Source organism: Mandrillus leucophaeus, unplaced genomic scaffold (assembly GCF_000951045.1).
Source record: "Mandrillus leucophaeus isolate KB7577 unplaced genomic scaffold, Mleu.le_1.0 Scaffold1742, whole genome shotgun sequence".
NCBI lineage: Eukaryota > Metazoa > Chordata > Mammalia > Primates > Cercopithecidae > Mandrillus > Mandrillus leucophaeus.
The window spans coordinates 90219-108232 of NW_012101746.1; the positions used below are offsets into that span (position 1 = coordinate 90219).

At 43.6% G+C, this 18014-nt stretch overlaps 1 pseudogene across 1 annotated transcript; it reads left to right on the forward strand.

The window, feature by feature from the left end:
- The first annotated feature begins 16108 nt into the window (after window positions 1-16108).
- Window positions 16109-17645, forward strand: LOC105537562 (annotated as a pseudogene). The gene has a single exon (XR_001005733.1). The product of XR_001005733.1 is annotated as a biorientation of chromosomes in cell division protein 1 pseudogene (transcript).
- The last annotated feature ends 369 nt before the right edge of the window (window positions 17646-18014 follow it).

An 18014-nucleotide genomic window follows, 5' to 3' on the forward strand; every position in this document is an offset into this window, starting at 1 on the left:
GAATGAGATGGTCTCTTCTCCATTGGATACAGGCATCTCTAGATGTGAAATCAAGGCAGCAACTTAAAGCCACAAGGGACCACAGCCAGAAGACAAGACCAGTCAGTTGAAGATGGCAGAGAAGAAAGAGAGAAGAATCTAGGTCCCTGATGGCATTTTTGAGCCACAAGGTTAACCAACTCTTTAGCTCTCCCTACCTTTGCATTTTGTGTTGTCTACAGTAACAGAGGTTCTTATTATTAAGCCAGCTAAACCCAAGCTTTTGTTATTTGTAGCTAAAAGCATCGTAACTGCTACATACCCCAGGTCTCCAAGTTTGGCGAGAAGTCCAACACCAGTCATTTTTCAGAATCCTCTATCTTTGGATCAGAGAAGAATCCTGGGGCTTATGAGGCCACCACTGCTGTGACTCCTTCCCAGGCCCTTGAGATTCATTCAAGAGTCTCCAGCTCCACTGATAACTTTGTACCCTCTCTACCAAGTTTGGCCAAAGGGATGATCACTGAGGTTCTTAGGGCCTCAGTCTAAAAAGTAACCCAAATAGTAATTCCCATGTGTGGCAGGCAAAATTTTGACTCCCAAGATCTTTACCCCCTGGTGTTACACCTGTGTGTATTACATTATATGGCAAACGGGTCTTTGCAGATAAAATTAAGGTTGCAGACCTTAAAATAGGGAGATTATCCTAGATTACCCAGCAGCTCCAATGTATTCACATGAGCCCTTAAAAATGAAAGAGGAAGGCAGAACAGTTCATCAGAAGTGAGGTGGAAAAAGAGGCAGGAAACATTCAAAACCTAAGAGGGACTTGCCCTGCCGTTGCTGGCTTTAAAGATGGAGGCATAGAACCAGGAGTCAAGGAATGCAGGCAGCCTCTGAAAGCTATCAGCCTGCAGATGGCAGCCAACAAGGAACTGGGGACCTCGGTCCTACAACCACAAGGAACTGAATTCTGCCAACAACATGAATGAACAAGGAAATAGATTCTCCCCGAGAGCCTCCAGAAAGGAAAGAAGCCCTGCCAACACCTTGATTTTAGTCTGAAGAGCCTCAGGTGAGCCTGCTAGACTTCTGGCATACAGAACTGTAAGGTGACAAATTTGTATTGTTTTAAGTCATTAAGTTTATGGTAATCTATTCTAAGCAGCAATAGAAAACTAACATACTACACGAGATTGTGCCGCATCTGTGTGCCCTGCTCCGGAAGGCTCATGTCTCTGTCACCCTCAGAATCTCCAGCCCTCAATTCCTCTTCACAGTCTTGAGGATCAAACCACACATAAGCCATTCTCCTCCTCTACCTTTATGATATAAAATCTCCAAATACCCTACAGTCACAAATAGTTACACACACCCACACATTCACACAAACACACTGACCTCCCAAATTCAAAACACAGTGACAGGGTTGTCTCCCCTCTGCCAGACAAATATCCTCCCTCCAAAACACACCTCAAAATTAAAACTCTTACTTATTTCCCTGGAAACTAGGAAAGAAACAGAAAAACAAAACAAAACAAAACAAAAGGCCACATTTTTCTGAATTAACTATGGAAATACCATTCATGATATTCTGTAATTCTTGATATTAAAGGTTATATTAACTTCTTCTTAATAAGGAAACAATATAATACTTTTGGGAATCTCGTCTGTGAAAAAAAAGTTATCATATATTTCTTTTCAGGCTCAGAGAAACAGAGCCATTAAGAGTGTTTACTTTGAATAAACGCAATAAATCCTGGCACCCAATGTAGTTTTTACTATCTTTCTTCTATCCCTTCTTACTGAAAAAAAAAAGAAAAAGAAAAAGAAAAAGAAACAATAAGAAAAAAACACCTGACTGCCTTACAATATCTTCTGGTGCTAATTTTTTATGCTCTCCACAAGTGCAATGGGCTTTCTGATATTAGCCTGACCATATTCAAATTAGGTTGGGCCATTTGTTGCTTTTTAATGACCTTTACTGTTTTCACATTTTTCTGCATGTGACTGAGCTGATCAGTATCTATGACAATAAAAACTCCAATCACCAATTGATTTCTGTTTATGCAAATGTTTACACACAACACACACATACACAGGCATATATCTGATGGTTATAATATATTTAATACTGCTTATGTGTGTATATTAATGTTAATATATAATATATATACATTTAATCTACCTATATTGCTATTATGAGTAAATATTTTTTGCACATCCAATACCTGTCTTGTTTATGCATTACCTATGTTTTCCCAAGCCTGGTCCCAATCTTCCCACTTCAGCCTCCCCAAATGCTGGGATTACAGCCTTGAGCCACTGCACCTGACTCCCTATTCCCTTGGGTTGAGTGAAAGGTAAAAATAAGATCACATTAAAGTGAACAGTAGTTCTCTGATTTTTGCTTCACACACTATTGTGGCCCCTTCACTTCCCCTTGGTGTCTTCCCAACTGTTCCCAGGGGCCATGGAGATGTCCTGTGTGCTCAGATCTCTCAGTGGCCACGTAGTAATAACTGAAGCTCAGGCTCCCAAGACTCATAGAAGGAGCCTTGTGGTTGTTGCAGGTGTCAAGCTCCCACTGTGCTCCTCATAGTCACTTAGCCAAAACTACAGCACCTTAGTGCTACCCTGCTAGGTCAAAGCTACAAAGCATGATGCTAGGTCAATTGTGCCCCAACACAGCAGCACCACCTGCATCCCTGCCACATTAAGATGTAGCCACTTTGGGCTGAGTGTCTAATACCACAGTCTCCAAAGCAGTGTTGCAGTGTTGCCAGGTGCTCCTGGTGTCATCCAAATTCTTTAATGAATTCTAATTTCAGGTTCTCCTTCCAAGGACACAGTTCACAGTGGGGCAGAGGGCAATCTGAGTGACAGAGCAAAAACTGGACTCCAAGTGATCTCCTTGCCTGGATTTTTTTTTTTTTTTTTTTTTTTTTTGAGACAGGGTCTCGCTCTGTCACCCAGGCTGGAGCTCACTGCAGCTTCAACTTCCTAGGCTCAAGCAATCTTCCAACCACAGCTTCCCAAGTACCTGGGAGGACAGACGCATGCCACCACACCCACTTAATTTTTTATTTTTTGTAGAGACCAGGTTTCACCATGTTGCCCAGGCTGGTTTCCAAATCCTGCGCTCAAGCAATCTTCCCACCTCAGCCTCCCCAAATGCTGGGATTACAGCCGTGAGCCACTGCACCTGGCCTGGAATTTTCATATTGCACTAAAATTGTGTGCCTGACTCCCTGTTCCCTTGGGTTGAGTTCTTTCTTATGGGACTCCACGGTTTCTGCCGCAAATAGGGTCATTCCCTAACTTGTTCAACAAATATTGAGGGCCCATCAGGTGTCAGGCACTATGCTGACTATGTGTGCAGTGATTTTAAAAAAAAAAAAAAAAATGGACTCAGACAGCTCTGGCTCCATGACTCAGCAGTGCCCCCAGACATGTTTAAATCCTGGGGTGAGGGAGAAAACCTAGGACTCAAGCTGGGACCATGGAAGGGGAAAGAAAGGAAGAAACAAGAAAATAGAGAAGATTTTCAAATATATGATGGAGGAATACGGGTATATCAAGAGAGATACATGGAGCTTGCTGTATGTATATGTATTTAGTTGTTCAGAATTACATTTTTATTTGTGCTCTAGGTACATAAATAATGCTACAAGCAGTATGAGCATTGGTAATAGGACTGACAAGCTAAGCAACAGCTTAGCACCCCATTAACTTCGTGTTATAATCTTACGAACAAGCTGTATGGCTTTGAGCAAATTTGTTAACTCATTGCTTCAAACTTTATACGAATTATTGTTTGCAGACATAGAAGTCACATCCACATATATTACAAAGTTTTAGGAATAGAGATGACGAGGTGAAGAAGACAGCAAGCCTCCCATTGTAACCAGGTGGAGCTCATCTGTATGCTCACATTTTTCAACTTAGGCTTTCCGAGCTTGCTTTAATCATTTCCTTCATGCCCAACATCTTTCTTTCTTTCTTCCCATCTATTAACCAGATCCTAGCATAAGTCCTATATGGCTTTAAAAAAAACAGTCCCCCAAAAATGCCCATGTCCTAATTATTACAATCTGTTAATATATTACCTGTCATGGCAAAAGAGACTTTGCAGATGTGATTAAGAATTTTGAGACGGGAAGATTGTCCCGGTTATCCAAGTGGGATCAATGTCATGACAAGTGTCTTTATAAAGGGAAGCAGGAGGGTCAAAGTGAGAGAAGGTGATGTGACGGCAGAAGCAGAGAGAGATTTGAAGATGCTATGCTGCTGGTTTTGAAGATAAACATGTATTCTTACATAATAATGTGGGGAAAAGAAAGATCAGACTGTTACTGTGTCTGTATAGAAAGAAGTAGACATAAGAGACTCCATCTTGTTCTGTATTTGAGATACTGTTAATCTGTGACCCTACCCCCAACCTTGTCCTTGCAAGAGACACATGCTGTGGTGACTTACGTGTCCCTGGGTACTTGAGATTAAGAGAGTGGTGATGACTTTTAACCAGCAAGCTGCCTTCAGGCACTTGTTTAACAAAACACACCCTGCACAGCCCAAAATCCTTTAAACCTTGAGTCACCACAGCACGTGTCTCTTGCAAGGACAAGGTTGGGGGTAGGGTCACAGATTAACAGCATCTCAAATACAGAACAAGATGGAGTATCCTATTTCTGCTTCTTTCCATATAGACACAGTAACAGTCTGATCTTTCTTTTCCCCACAATAATATATATTTTATTTGTTTGATTGGGGTAGGGATGGAAAAGGTGCTCCAAGTCTGCAAACCTAAGGGCCTGTCTAGCAATGCCCTCAGAGTTCAGCCCATGGAGGTCCAGCCTAGACTGACCTTAACCTCTCACTAAGTTATGTTTTGTAGGTTGTACTAGAAGTCACTGAGGTTTGGAGAACTATAAACATTTTTAATTCAAATATGTTATCTGGGAAAATAATATGTTATGCCGGCATTTTTCAAATATTTTAGCCACAGAAACCTTTATTTAAATAAAATATTAATATATACAGTTATGATTGGCCAATTAAATATAATATGAACTTTAATTTTTTAATAAAAATAATAAATAAAATATTTTAGGAAACCCCAAAGAGATTAAAGTGGATCTATTGAAATTGAAGGGCATGGGCAGAAAGTGGACCCCAATCAGTTCAAGTTACAAAGAGGTCCTCAAGAGAAGACAAACAGCATCAGAATAAGAGAGAGGAAGTGTAATACTGTGATACAAGAAGAAATACATATTTCGTCTCTGTCCCCATTTCTGGAGCTAATATTTGGTCTCTAACACAGTTCCTAACACAGATCTCCTAAGACTTCTGTAATTTCCTGAGTGATAGGAGCTTCTGGCACAGAGGTCCAAAATCCCTTAGAATTTCTTGGGTGATAGGAGCATCTTCTGTTCTAATGAGGTAACAGCTGGTGGGGGTTGGTCACTAGGGAAATCAACCATGTGACTGGAGGGTTGGAACTTTCAGCCTCACTCCCTGTCTTCCTGGAAGGGGAGAGGTGCTGAGGTTCAGTCTATCCCCACTAGCCAATGAATTCATCAATCATGCCTAAATAGTGAAGCCTCCATAAAAACTCAAAAGGATGAGATTTGGAGAACTTCTGGAATGCTGAGCACGTAGAGGTGCCTGGAGAGGGCATGGAAGCTCCACATGCCTGCCCACATACCGTGACTATGCATCCCTTCCATCTAGCTGTTCATCTGTATCCTCTGTAATATCTCTTATAATAAATAGGTATTATGGTTTGGATGTATGTGTCCCTCCAAAATTCATATGCTGGAACTTAAACTCAAAAGTAATAGTGTTAAGAGGTGGGATCTTTGGTGAAGTGATTAAGTCAAGAGGGTTGTACCCTTGTGAATGGGATTAATGCCCTTATCAAAGAAAATGAACAGACTGCCCCAACCCCTTCAGCCCCTTCTACCATGTGAGGATGCAGCAAGAAGATGCCATGTTGGAAACACAGAGTAGCCCTCACCAGACACCGAATCTGCTGGTGCCTTGATCTTGAACTTCCCAGTCTCTAGAACTGTAAGAAACATGTGTTTATTATTTATAAATTACCCCATCTAAGGTATTTTTTTATAGCAGCCGTAACAGACTAAGACAATAAGTAAATATAAGTGTTTTTCCCTGAGTTCTGTGAGCCACTCTAGCAAATTAATCAAACCCAGGGAAAGGGCTATGAGAATCCCCAATTTATATAAAGCCAGTTGGTCAGAAATATAGGTCACAACCTGGGACTTGTGCTTGGCATCTGAAGTGTGGGGCAGTCTTGTGGGACTAAGCTGTTGGATCTGATGCTAACTCTGGATAGACAGTGTCAGAGTTGAATTATAGAACATCCAGCTGGTGTCCACTGGAAAACTGATTCTGGCTGGTGGGGAGAAATTCCTACATATTTTGGTGACCAAAGGGGAAGTATTCTGCAATGAGAATGAGAGAGGGAAAAACAGTTTGTTTGTTTTTTTTCATCAAGACATATCACATAATGGTAAGGGCTCATGATCTGTAGCAGACTACCTGAGTTCAAATCCCAGTTCCACCACTAACCAGTTATGTAATTTGTTGAGCACTTACTATCTGTCAGGCACTGTGCTAAGTGCCTTGCATGTATTAATATTATCTCATGAGTAAACAGACATAGAGAGGTTGAGTATCTTATCCTAGATCTCACAGAAGAGCAGGGATCTTAGCACAGGCATTTGATTTCAGAGCCCACATTCTTAACCACTACACTGAAGTACAGTTCTTTTACAACCATTGTTTTAAGCTGTATACATCTCTATTAGTGAGGGTTCTACAGAGAAATAAAACCAATAGGGTACAAATTCACATAGAAAGAGATGTATGTTAAGAAACTGGCTCATGTAATTAAACTGGGAAGTTTGAAATCTGCAAGGTGGACCATCAGGCTGGAGACCCAAGAAAAGCTGATATTGCAGTTCACATCCAAAGGCCATGGCAGAATTCCCTCTTGCTTGGGGGAGGTCAATTTTTTGTTCTATTTAGGCCTTCAGCTGATTAGATAAGGCCCACTGAAATTTGGGAGGGCAACCTGCTTGACTCAAAGTCCACCAATTTAAATGTTAATATTGGCCTAGCGTGGTGGCTCACGCCTGTAATTCCAGCACTTCAGGAGGCCAAGGCAGGCAGATCACTTGAGGTCAGGAGTTCGAGACCAACCAGGCCAACATACAGTGAAATCCTGTTGTCTCTACTAAAAATACAAAAATTAGCTGGGTGTGGTGGCACACACCTGTAGTCTCAGCTACTTGGGAAGCTGAGGCAGGAGAATCACTCGAACCCAGGAGGCAGAGGTTGCAGTGAGCCAAGACCATACCACTGCACTCTAGCCTGGTTGACAGAGCGAGATTCTGTCTCTCTAAATAAATAAATAAATAAATAAATAAATAAATAAATAAATAAATGTTTATCTTGTCCAAAAACAGCCTCACAGAAACACCCAGAATAATGTTTGACCACGTATCTGGGCACTGTGGTCCAGTGAAGTTGGCACATAAAATTAGCTACCACAGCATCCATCCATCAGAACAGCTAAAAAGGCTCAGAGAAGGTGGTAATGGGGAGACAGGGACATGTTTGGACATGAAGTAGCCCAGCAGGACCAACCTGAGAGGGGCACCATGGTGATTGCCAGGGACACACTAAACACACCAGTACCCAGTGAAAGCAACAACAATAGGGGTGGGGGTAGAATAGCAGACTCATTTGGCCCCCACATGCTCTCAGGCCCTTCTTACTAAACCTTCTATCTGTAGGGATAGTGTGAAAGGATTTGGCAGGGTCCTGTATGAGAAACCTCACAAAGTTTGGACCATCTTTTACAACCACAAGCTGAAGGCCCATCTGGTCAGGGACTCTTCAGTTTGGGATGTGACACTCTTGGATCAAGGATCTGAAGATCTTCTGTAAAGCACTACTTAGTTTCCACCAAGCTGTGGAAGGAGTGCTTTTGGACACTAAAAAAAACCTTCTCACTTCCTCATTTGGGACTGTCAACCCGAAAGTGCAAGGCGAGTTATACAGAAAACATCGTATTTGGAGTTATTTACTCTAACTGCTCAGCATTGTGAGAACAAGCTCATTCTTGTACCTTTTCTCCATGGATTTGGGGATCACAACAACAAGGGACTTCCCCGTCGCTGGAGTGGCCACAATCTGAACAAGTTCCACCCACCGCCTGAGAGTCCTGCCCTGAATTTTAGACTTCGATCATAAAAAACAATGAATAATATAATTTAACAGTGAATAAATTAGGTATCAATGAAGTTAGCTTCAAAGCAAAATGCAACCATGTCGGTTGAAATACTGTGCTAAGTTGTCAGTGTACTAGCTTCCTTTCCAACCAAATGTGTGCAGGAAAAGCTGGGTCTGGAAGAGTATAGGATCCAAAGGAGAGGATAGAGTTAGGCACACAGACCATGAAACCTGACATGAGTTCAAACCTTGGCTTTGCCACCAACTGCATGACATTAGGCAAGTCACCTAGCCTCCTTGTGCCCATCTGAAAAATGCACCGCAAGGATAAGGCCAGCATATGGGCCCTGCCAGGCAGCTGAGGACATGGAGTGGCTTCCCCACCAGGCATATGTCAAGGTCATAGGGGAAAGCAGAGGAATCCCAGGTACCAAGCAGAATCAGGAAGAAAGAGTCAGGTAAGGAGACACAACAGGGATAATCAGGGGAGGGCCACATCTCAGGAATTTCAGATGATGCCTGAGAACTAGTTCATGGTGACAGAGTAGTCATGGAGCCGTTTCCAGACCTGCTGGCCTTTCCATACATAATTACACTGAGCAATTATTATAAATAATTGGAATGGCGCTGGGGAGGTAACAGGACCAAAAGAAGTTTCCTCTTCATAGCAATTTCATTTGTAGCAGGGTTGCAATTCACTTACACTACCTTCATAAATCCAGAGAAAATGAAGTTTCACTATTTTCTCATTAATTAATCTCTCTAAATTCCCCATTCCCCTCGTAAGCAGAAAGAGGGAACTAGAGATTTTAGGTCAATTCTAAAATTACAGGCCATCCCAAAATCTGAACAGAGTCCTTAGGTAATGTGATGTCTTTGGGATAAATGTTCAGCCTTTCAGATGTCTGACCGACCTTCCTTCCTTCCTTCCTTCCTTCCTTCCTTCCTTCCTTCCTTCCTTCCTACTTTCCTCCTTCTTCTCTTCCCCAAGATGATGTTCAAGGAAGGGAAAGGGTCCTTGATTCCACAAGGCATCCCTTGCAGCAAAATGTTTAGACTGGGCTGCTCCTGGAGAGTGACCCTCATGGAGCAGCCAACATCTAGAGGAGTATCAGTGTCTCCTGCAGAAGCTAGGCTGGGCTGGACTGGGCCAGGCTGGCCCCTTGCAGCTCCACAATGGCCTGGTGATTCTCCCCGGCTACTCACTCAAGCTCTGCCACATCCTTCAACCAGCTGCTGGGGGTCACCTTCCTCATGTCTTGCTGGGTTCTAAAGCAGACTTGCTTGGATCTTGTCCAGTCCCTTTCACTATCCCTCCTGGGGCTAGAAGAGGTACATGGGCACATCTGGGTCTCCTCCACACCTCATCACATGAATTGGTACCAGAGTTGCCTGGGAGAATAGGGTAATCCAGTTTCCTTCTAGAATCTCACACCTAAACTGAAACAAATCTCCTCCACCCCATTCTTGAATGTCTTATCCCACATACCCATCTCCCCACTGCCTCCCCAACTGCTATGTTTTTCTTTCCACAATCCCCCAAGCCAGAAGGGATAAACTTTCACTTACTTCTGTAGGGGAAGAAAGATTTCTTTTCTCATTCTTCACCAGGTTCATAGCTGAGGCACCTATAAGAAAAGCCTCATTAACAAAAAAAAAAATACATGTTTATTTAATATAAGTTTTATGTGACACAAGGGCCTTAAGAAATGAAGACCCAGAGAAACGGAAACTTGTATATTTTTACGCTTGGGTTGATTGAAGATGGACAGTCATGGGGAAGTATGATTGGACAAAGGAGGTATGACCTAATGGGAATAAACTTGGAGGAACTTAGTAAGGCAGGTTTGTTTGTTCAGATTCTTCTGTGTCCCTGTGTCTTCAGAGATAAGGATGTTCCTTTCTTCTGGGTGTAGGGAGGGTACCTCCTGAATGAGGATGTTATGACCTGCTTTAGGGAGGAAGGATCCAAGAAAGTCAGAGAGAGTCCTTTCTGGGTTTTATGAGCTGCTTCAGGGGAGAGGGGAAAGAGTAAGGTGAGGGAGACATTCCACTTCTGCAGTTTTCTCAAATGGCAGACTGCCATATTTTGATGTTCCTGGGCCCCATCACTTCCCTTTCCTCTCTTACTGAGACTTGGCTGTTGCCACTTTCTCTTCCTCCTTCCAGGTTCTTAGCTCATGGCTAAGTCTTACGAATAAGTAGAATTCAGGGGAGAAAAAGATGACAAGAGCTAAATTTGGATCTTTCCCATAAATATGAAACTCATTATCCTGAGAAAAAAGATCTCTCCCAAATTCTCAGAAAGCCCCCTTAAAAACAGGCAAGGGATTATTTCAGGGTGTCCTTGTAAAAGTCAGCACAGATGGCATTCGAATTTGTACATCACTGGGATGCGTAAGTATATCTATAGCAACAAGGTGTGCAAAACTTGTAATTCCCTAGACTTTGACCACAGGAGAATAGGATGTGACTGTTATGCTAATGATCTCATTAATATCATGAATACAATTAACAAATGAAGTCAATTATCACTGGCAAGCATTCACTACAAAGAGATAAGTTGCTGTGCTCCAGCCACACAAGTAACTATTTTGCTGCGTTTGTCCGGAAGCTCTCTTTTCATCTTTGCTCATTTATTACCACTAAATGTATAAATGCCTGGGAATGTGGACTCAGCTCATTACTTATATATATTACCTTGATTATAATTTGACCCCATGTACACATCAGTTTGAAGAACCCTACAAAATACCACTTCTATTTATAACACAGCCTCATCTGCCAAGCCTACAGGAGAAAGCCTAATTGGAAAGAATAAAAGGTTACCTTTGCGTGTAAACTGCACATTCATTTAGTCATCAATTTTATTTCTTCCTAATTATCAGTGGTTGTGCATCTCCCAGTAGCTTGGATATAGTTGGTTTTCCTCCCAATAATTCCTGAGAAATAGAAACCCTAATGATCAGATCAGTCGTTGGGAAGTGTGGTCTCAATGTGCAGTTTATTGGGGTTGTCAAAAATTAATTTCAGGATTCAAACTTAAACTGCCATAAGACTGTGGTTCTGAGGCCAAATGCCTATTTTTATGTGACTCTTTCACTATCTATATCATAAGAACTGCATGTTCTTTGTAGTTTAAAACAAAATAATGTTCTTACCAGAAGTCCCGCAATTAAATATTGTTGCAGGCAGCTTTTCTTGCTGCCCATCCATAAGAAGCGAAACGGTTCTCAGACGTGGATTTTTAAACTGTTTGAAGAAATGGATGCAGCTGACCTCTACTGAGAGCCATCTCGGTTCCCAGCCTGCAGCATGCACAGCTGCCTCGCTCTCTCCTTCTGCCCACCTCAGCTTGCCACCCCATCCCTGAGTCTCCCTCGTATTAATTAGTCATTTTATGCTGCCCTAACAAAGTACCACAGACTGGTGGCTTAAACCAGGGGTCCCCCAATCCCTAGGGCCACACACCGGTACCAGTCCCTGCGTGGCCTGTTAGGAACAGGGCCACACAGTAGGAGGTGAGCTGCAGGCAAGTAGGCTAAGCTTCATCTGTATTTGCAGCCACTCCCCACTGCTTGAATTACCAGCTGAGCTCCGCCACCTGTCAGACCAGCAGCAGCATTAGATTCTCATAGGAGTGTAAACCCTATGGTAAATTGTGCATGCAAGGGATCTAGGTTGTGCATTTCTTATGAGAATCTAATGCCTGATGATCTGTCACTGTCTCTCATCACCCCTAGATGGGACCATCTAGTTGCAAGAAAACAAGCTCAGGGCTCCCACTGATTCTACATTATGGTGAGCTGTATAAGTATTTCATTATGTATTACAATGTAATAATAATAGAAATAAAGTACCCAATAAATATAATGTGCATGAATCATCCCAAAACCATCTCACCCCCTCCCCGAGTCCGTGGAAATGCTCTCTTCCACAAAACTGGTCCCTGGTGTCAAAAAAGTTGGGGACTGCTGGTTTAAACAACAGACATTTATTTTCTCTCAGTTCTGGAGGCTAAAAGCCCAAGATCAGCCTGCCAGCCCGACTGGGTTCTGGTGAGGTCTCTGTTTCTGGCTTGCAGATGTCTGCCTTCCCGCGGTGCCCTTACATGGTAAGAGAGAGCTCTGGTATCTCTTCCTTTTCTTCTAAGAGCACCCGTTCTCCTGGGGCAGGCTCCAGCCTTATGACCCCATTTAACCTTCATTACCTCCTTTAAGGCCCTATCTCCAGTATAGCCCACATGAAGGGTTAGGGCTCCAACATATGAATTTAGGGATGGGATACAGTTTATAGCACGCCTGGCCCTGGCACACTGATGCTCTTATTCACCATGACACACCATCTTTTCATGAAAAAAAAGTTTTGAGGAAGCTGTGCTGGGAGAGTGGCTGGTGAGTAGCAGGGCTCCCCCAGTTCACAGGCTATGTCCTTTTTGCAATGTGCCTCCTAATATCGCTTTGTCAGGTGGACCCTTTGCAGAGGCCAAGGCAGAAATTTCTCAGGGACGTTGTGGGGGTTGAAAGAGTAGGGAAAGCGTTGTTTTGCCAGAAGTGTCTGTGATTTTCTGAGCAAAGGGTGGCTCTGATTAGGAAAGGTGGGGTAAACTGAAAACATGGACAAAACATGGACTCCTAAGGGGCTGGCCTTAAGAGGGGACTGTCACCTGCATCATGGGATCCGAGGAACACTGAAAATGTTCAAAATACCTCACTCCTTGGCCTGGTGCTGACACTAAAATTTCACCACTAGAGGGACAGTCCATCAGATTAAGGAAAAGAGGATCCATGTAGTTGTCAGCTAATAGAAAATGGAGGGAGGAGAACAAAACATTGCTTGTCATTTTCTTCCTAGACTGTAAAAGCCGAAGGGAAAGAAGAAGCATTTTGCTCACTTTTGAACTCCCACCACACTTAGTACGGTTCCCTGAGTAAAAGCGGGTGCTCAGTATATCTTGAGTGACCTCAGAGGATTTCGGTTCCTTTTGCATTCACATGCCAAGTGCTGAGTAAAACCTATTAACTTTACTGTTATTTATGTCACCAAATATATTTGTCCATTTCATTTTCATCGCTTGAACCAAACTGGGCGTGGATGCCATGCAAGGCCAAGCATTAAAACAGCCCCAGAACGGTCACATTTATACACTCAGTTCTTTCTAGTCTTCTCCCCCAACTTTGTGAATATTTTAAATAATGGAATACAAGCTATTTTCTATTTAGTGTTGCTATAACTAGAAATTATTCTGGGCTACAGTAAAAGCACGACTGATGTGTGATTCACTTTGCAAATAAATTTACTGTTTAGGCTTTTAGCCATGGATTCATTTACTGTATTTTCAGATTGTTTTTATATGAAACAGTTAAATGCTCTGCTTTCTTCACTTTGTAGTATTGGAGGTGTTTCCATTCTGAAACTATATCTCTTAACTAGACAAGTCGATTAGAGAAATGAGCAAGCTAACAGGGTCAAAAGAAGGTCTTGCCCTGAAGGCACAGATGAAGTGTTCAGCTGATGGAGAGGTAAGGAAGAAAGAGAAAGTTACAGGCCATAGGCAGGGGAAGGCAGAGTCTGGTTATTTGTACCTCATACACGCCTAACATGTGGACTCTTCTCTAAATACTGATGTAATTGTTTCTTGAACTAGCAAGGGCTCATCTGGTTGCAAGAAAAGGATAGAACCCCCTTAAATTAGCTCAGAAAAGGGGCTCTGTTCAAGGACACATCTCTTGTGGAATCCATGGAAGTGCAGGGGGAAAATAAAAATGGGACAAACAGGACTCGGAGGACAAATTAGGGCTTGTCTGGGATTCTCTGCACCAGAAGCTCCCAGACATTCACATCAGCTACACAATTAAGGTGTCTGGGCTCTTAACTCCCCCTGTCTCTGTGACTTGGTCCCTTGCTACTCAAAGTGTGACCCTGGGACCAGCAGCCTTGGCATCACCCAGAAACTAATTAGAAATGCAGAGTCTCAGATTCCACCCCTGCGCTATTGAATCAAGATCTTTATTTTATCAAAGCTCCCAGTAATAGGCTAGCCACTTGGCAGCAGACTTGCCACCGCTGTGGCAAGAGGCTACTCCTGATCGAATTCTGGGGAGATAAATGAACCAAGGTCATGGGCATAAAGAATAGTTAGGCATTGCAGACAAACTGCCCTACTGTATATGTTAAGTGTGTTTTGAGCTAAATTAAACCTGTATCCATTCTGAGTGTTTAATTTCCCAAAGAGTCTACACTCTGTACCCATTGGTACCATCTTGATGCACATCTCTTGAAATTAAGCATCCTTGTTTCTCAGATGACTAGAAACGTCAACTGTCATTAGCAGAGTGAACATTTGGTCCTTTATAAACACTGTTGTCACACCAAAAAAAAACGAATGTAGTGCATATATACAAGAAAAGCAAAAAGCAACCTCTTTATAATTCTTACCAGTTCAGTGATAAAGTAATGATCTCTCATGACCTCCTTTCTTCTCTAAAATCTGAATCTCTCCAAAGCAGCATCTTCACTGATGCTTTAATCCCAGGCGGTGGTTTCCATACCTGGAGGTATAGAACAGAGCTGTATGTCATTTTCTCCTCAGGATTTAAATTTAACTTGAGAAGGCAAGCCTGTGGGTAGCTAATTTTTTTTTTTTTTTTTTTTTTTTACAATTGCAGGTACCTGGCACTATTCTGATTAATTTCCAAGCCGATTAAAAAAGAGTCCAAAAGATTGGCAAGCATTGTTTCCTGCCTTGAGGAGCACAGAACTGGCTGGGGAAGCCCCCAAGCAAACTTCTGAGTTGAGAGACATGCCAAAAAAGAGAGGAAGGTGGTGAGCACAGGGTCAGAAACAAAATCGGCACAGTTTCTCTCTCTTTCCCTCTCTCACCTCATATAACAAGCACCAATCTTTCTGCGCTCTAGTTTTCAGCACACAGAAATTTCTGGTTCTTATCTACCAGCATCCAGAAATACAGAAACCACTCCAGTATCTCAGATGCGGGATTTCCACTGCAGCCCATTTAGTGTGTGCTCCGCATTTCACACATACTAAATGGGCCCTGTTTCTCAGGGCTACCCGGCCTGAACCCTGCCCTGGGCTCCTGAGGCGCCTGCCCTAACCACACCCTCCTTGTTAAAAGAGACATTGGCCACTCCCCTTTGTTAAGGATATTCAGATGCTACCACTTGGTAGAGAAATTAGGACCTAAGAGAGGCTCCGTCTTTGATGTCATTTTACAAATACATAAATACAAGGAAATAGAGGGAAGGAAAACTTCAAGGAAAAATATATTAAAACAGTGCCTAGAACAGCATCCTTAGGCAGATGCCTTTTCAAACCAGGTAGTTCTGGTGAACGTTTCCAATATGTGCCAAGAGGTGGGTACTTGATCCAATTGAGCCAGTGATGAAGTCTCATGCTTTGGTCACTGTGATTGGCCCAGGAATAAACATGTGACCCCCATACAGCCAATCAGAATTCTCCTCTGGTCTTTTCAAACTTGAGCTTAGGAGAGAGGACCTTTCCTCTCCAGTCTTGGAACTGTAAATGTGGGAGGCTGGAGCAGCTACGGCTCCAGCCATCTGAGAAGCCAATGTGAGCAGATAAGCTGATGCTCAGAGAAGCCAAGACCAGCAGGAACAGAATTCCTCATAATGTTCAAGTCCCTGGTTCCAGTTGTCCCTAATGTTGACACCGCCCCTCCCTTCTAGTTCCATTAACCAGTAAATCCTCTTTTCCGCGTTCTCTAGTTCAGTTTCTTTCACTTGCCACCAGGAGACGGCTAGCAATTATTTCCAGTCACTCTCTTGCTGCGATAGCTGCCCTCAGCAAACCCCTCTTTTTAAAATAGAAATGCCTCCTCAGGGCGTCTACCACAACCTCTGCTGTCTCAGAGCTGGCCTTCGCTGCCGCCGCCCCCACCACTGCCCCCGCAGCCATCGCCACCGCTTTCACCACCACCGTCACCTCTGCCGCTGCCTCCTTGGGGCCCTCCTCCTTCACCGCCCCCTTCGCCACCTCTACACGTTCAAGGCCTTCTGTCCTGGAGAAGAAGCTATGGTCGGTCTCCCTTGCGGGCCCGGGGCAGAGCCATGGCGGACCGCGGCGGCGGCGGGGGAATGGGCGCGGTGGGCAGTGGCGGAGCCGGCCAGGCCTCTGCCGGGGCAGCGACTGGTGCTACTGGGGACAGCGGGGGCGGTGGCCCAGTCAACCCGGCCTCGCTGCCTGCCGGCGACCCGCTGCTCATCGGTCTCATCGTGGAACAGCTCAAGAGACGGGGCTTTTTGACAGCTTCCGCCGGGACTGCCTGGCCGACGTGGACACCAAGCCAGCTTACCAAAACCTGAGGCAGAAAGTGGATAATTTTGTGTCAACACATCTGGACAAGCAGGAATGGAATCCTACAATGAAGAAAAACCAATTGCGAAATGGTCTGAGGCAGAGTGTGGTTCAGTCAGGGATGTTGGAAGCTGGGGTAGACAGGATTATTTCTCAGGTGGTGGATCCAAAACTTAACCACACCATCAGGCCACAAATAGAACGAGCAATTCATGAGTTCCTGGCGGCCCAGAAAAAAGCAGCTGTGCCAGCACCCCCACCAGAGCCCGAAGGCCAGGACCCTCCAGCTCCATCTCAGGACACTTCCTAAGAATATGCCTGACACCTTTTGAAAGCTAATTTCTGGTGAAGAAGTGGATTCGGTTGTGTAAGAGTGCAACTTCAGACCGAAGATAGGCCAAGGTCATCACTGATCTCAAGATTCAACCTTGACCATGGGCAGTGACCAGATTGAAAGGGGAGCAAGTTCGGCAGTGGGAAAGTTGACCGTGTCGCCCCCTGCATTGTGCTGCCATTTGGCCAGCCTGCCCAAGGGCATGACACCAAGTAGACACTACACAGAGAAACACTACAGCAATCCAGGGTTGTCCTGAAACAGACTTTTATACTTGAACATGGAGACTGCGAGTGCACTTGAGGGTTTGTACTGTGGAATAAACGGAAGCTACAGTGAGAACATAGCCAGTCCCAAAGACAATTTCAAAGAACAATGACAGAAAGTTTAGCTGGGAGTAGTCTTTGACAGTGTTTATTTGATACTGTCTCTCAGAGTTTGCAAACCAGATTGTACAAGTCATTAGCATCAGATAGCTTTAAAGTTGTGACCTTCTTGTACATGAATCTTCTAGCCAGTTTCCTTTCCTTTGTAGTAGGTAATGAGACATGAAATCCTAGAATGTGTGAGAAGTTCAGACATTAGACATAAGGAAACTCGTTTGCAGGCTCTCTGTCCAGGGCTGCTTCCTGTCCTGGAGGGGCCACTGAGTCTTAGGTATGTTTATTTTATCCTCACATTTGTGTTTTTTTAGAAAAGTGAATGATCAATAAATGGCTTATCTTTCATAATAAAATCATTTGATTTGATACTCTTAAAAAAAAAAAAAAAGAAATGCCTCCTCAGAAGCCAGAGGAGTTGCTAGAGTAAACAGATCCACACCATGATGCAGTCAGAAGATCTGGACAGCTACAAAGAGCAGGAAAGGGGAACTAGAAACAACTGGCAAATATGTTATGTCAGGATCAAATTGCCATTTTTACACAAATCTTTGTTATTAATGGAATATAGTATTCCTGGATTCTTCTCGCTATAAGGATTGCACGCACCACACTCACATCTGTGTGTGGAACAAGCCAGAGGGTGACCTACACTCACTATAGAAAGCGTTCAGTAGGCCCTTGCCAATGCAGAAGACGGCAGACTGAACTAGACATCAAAGACT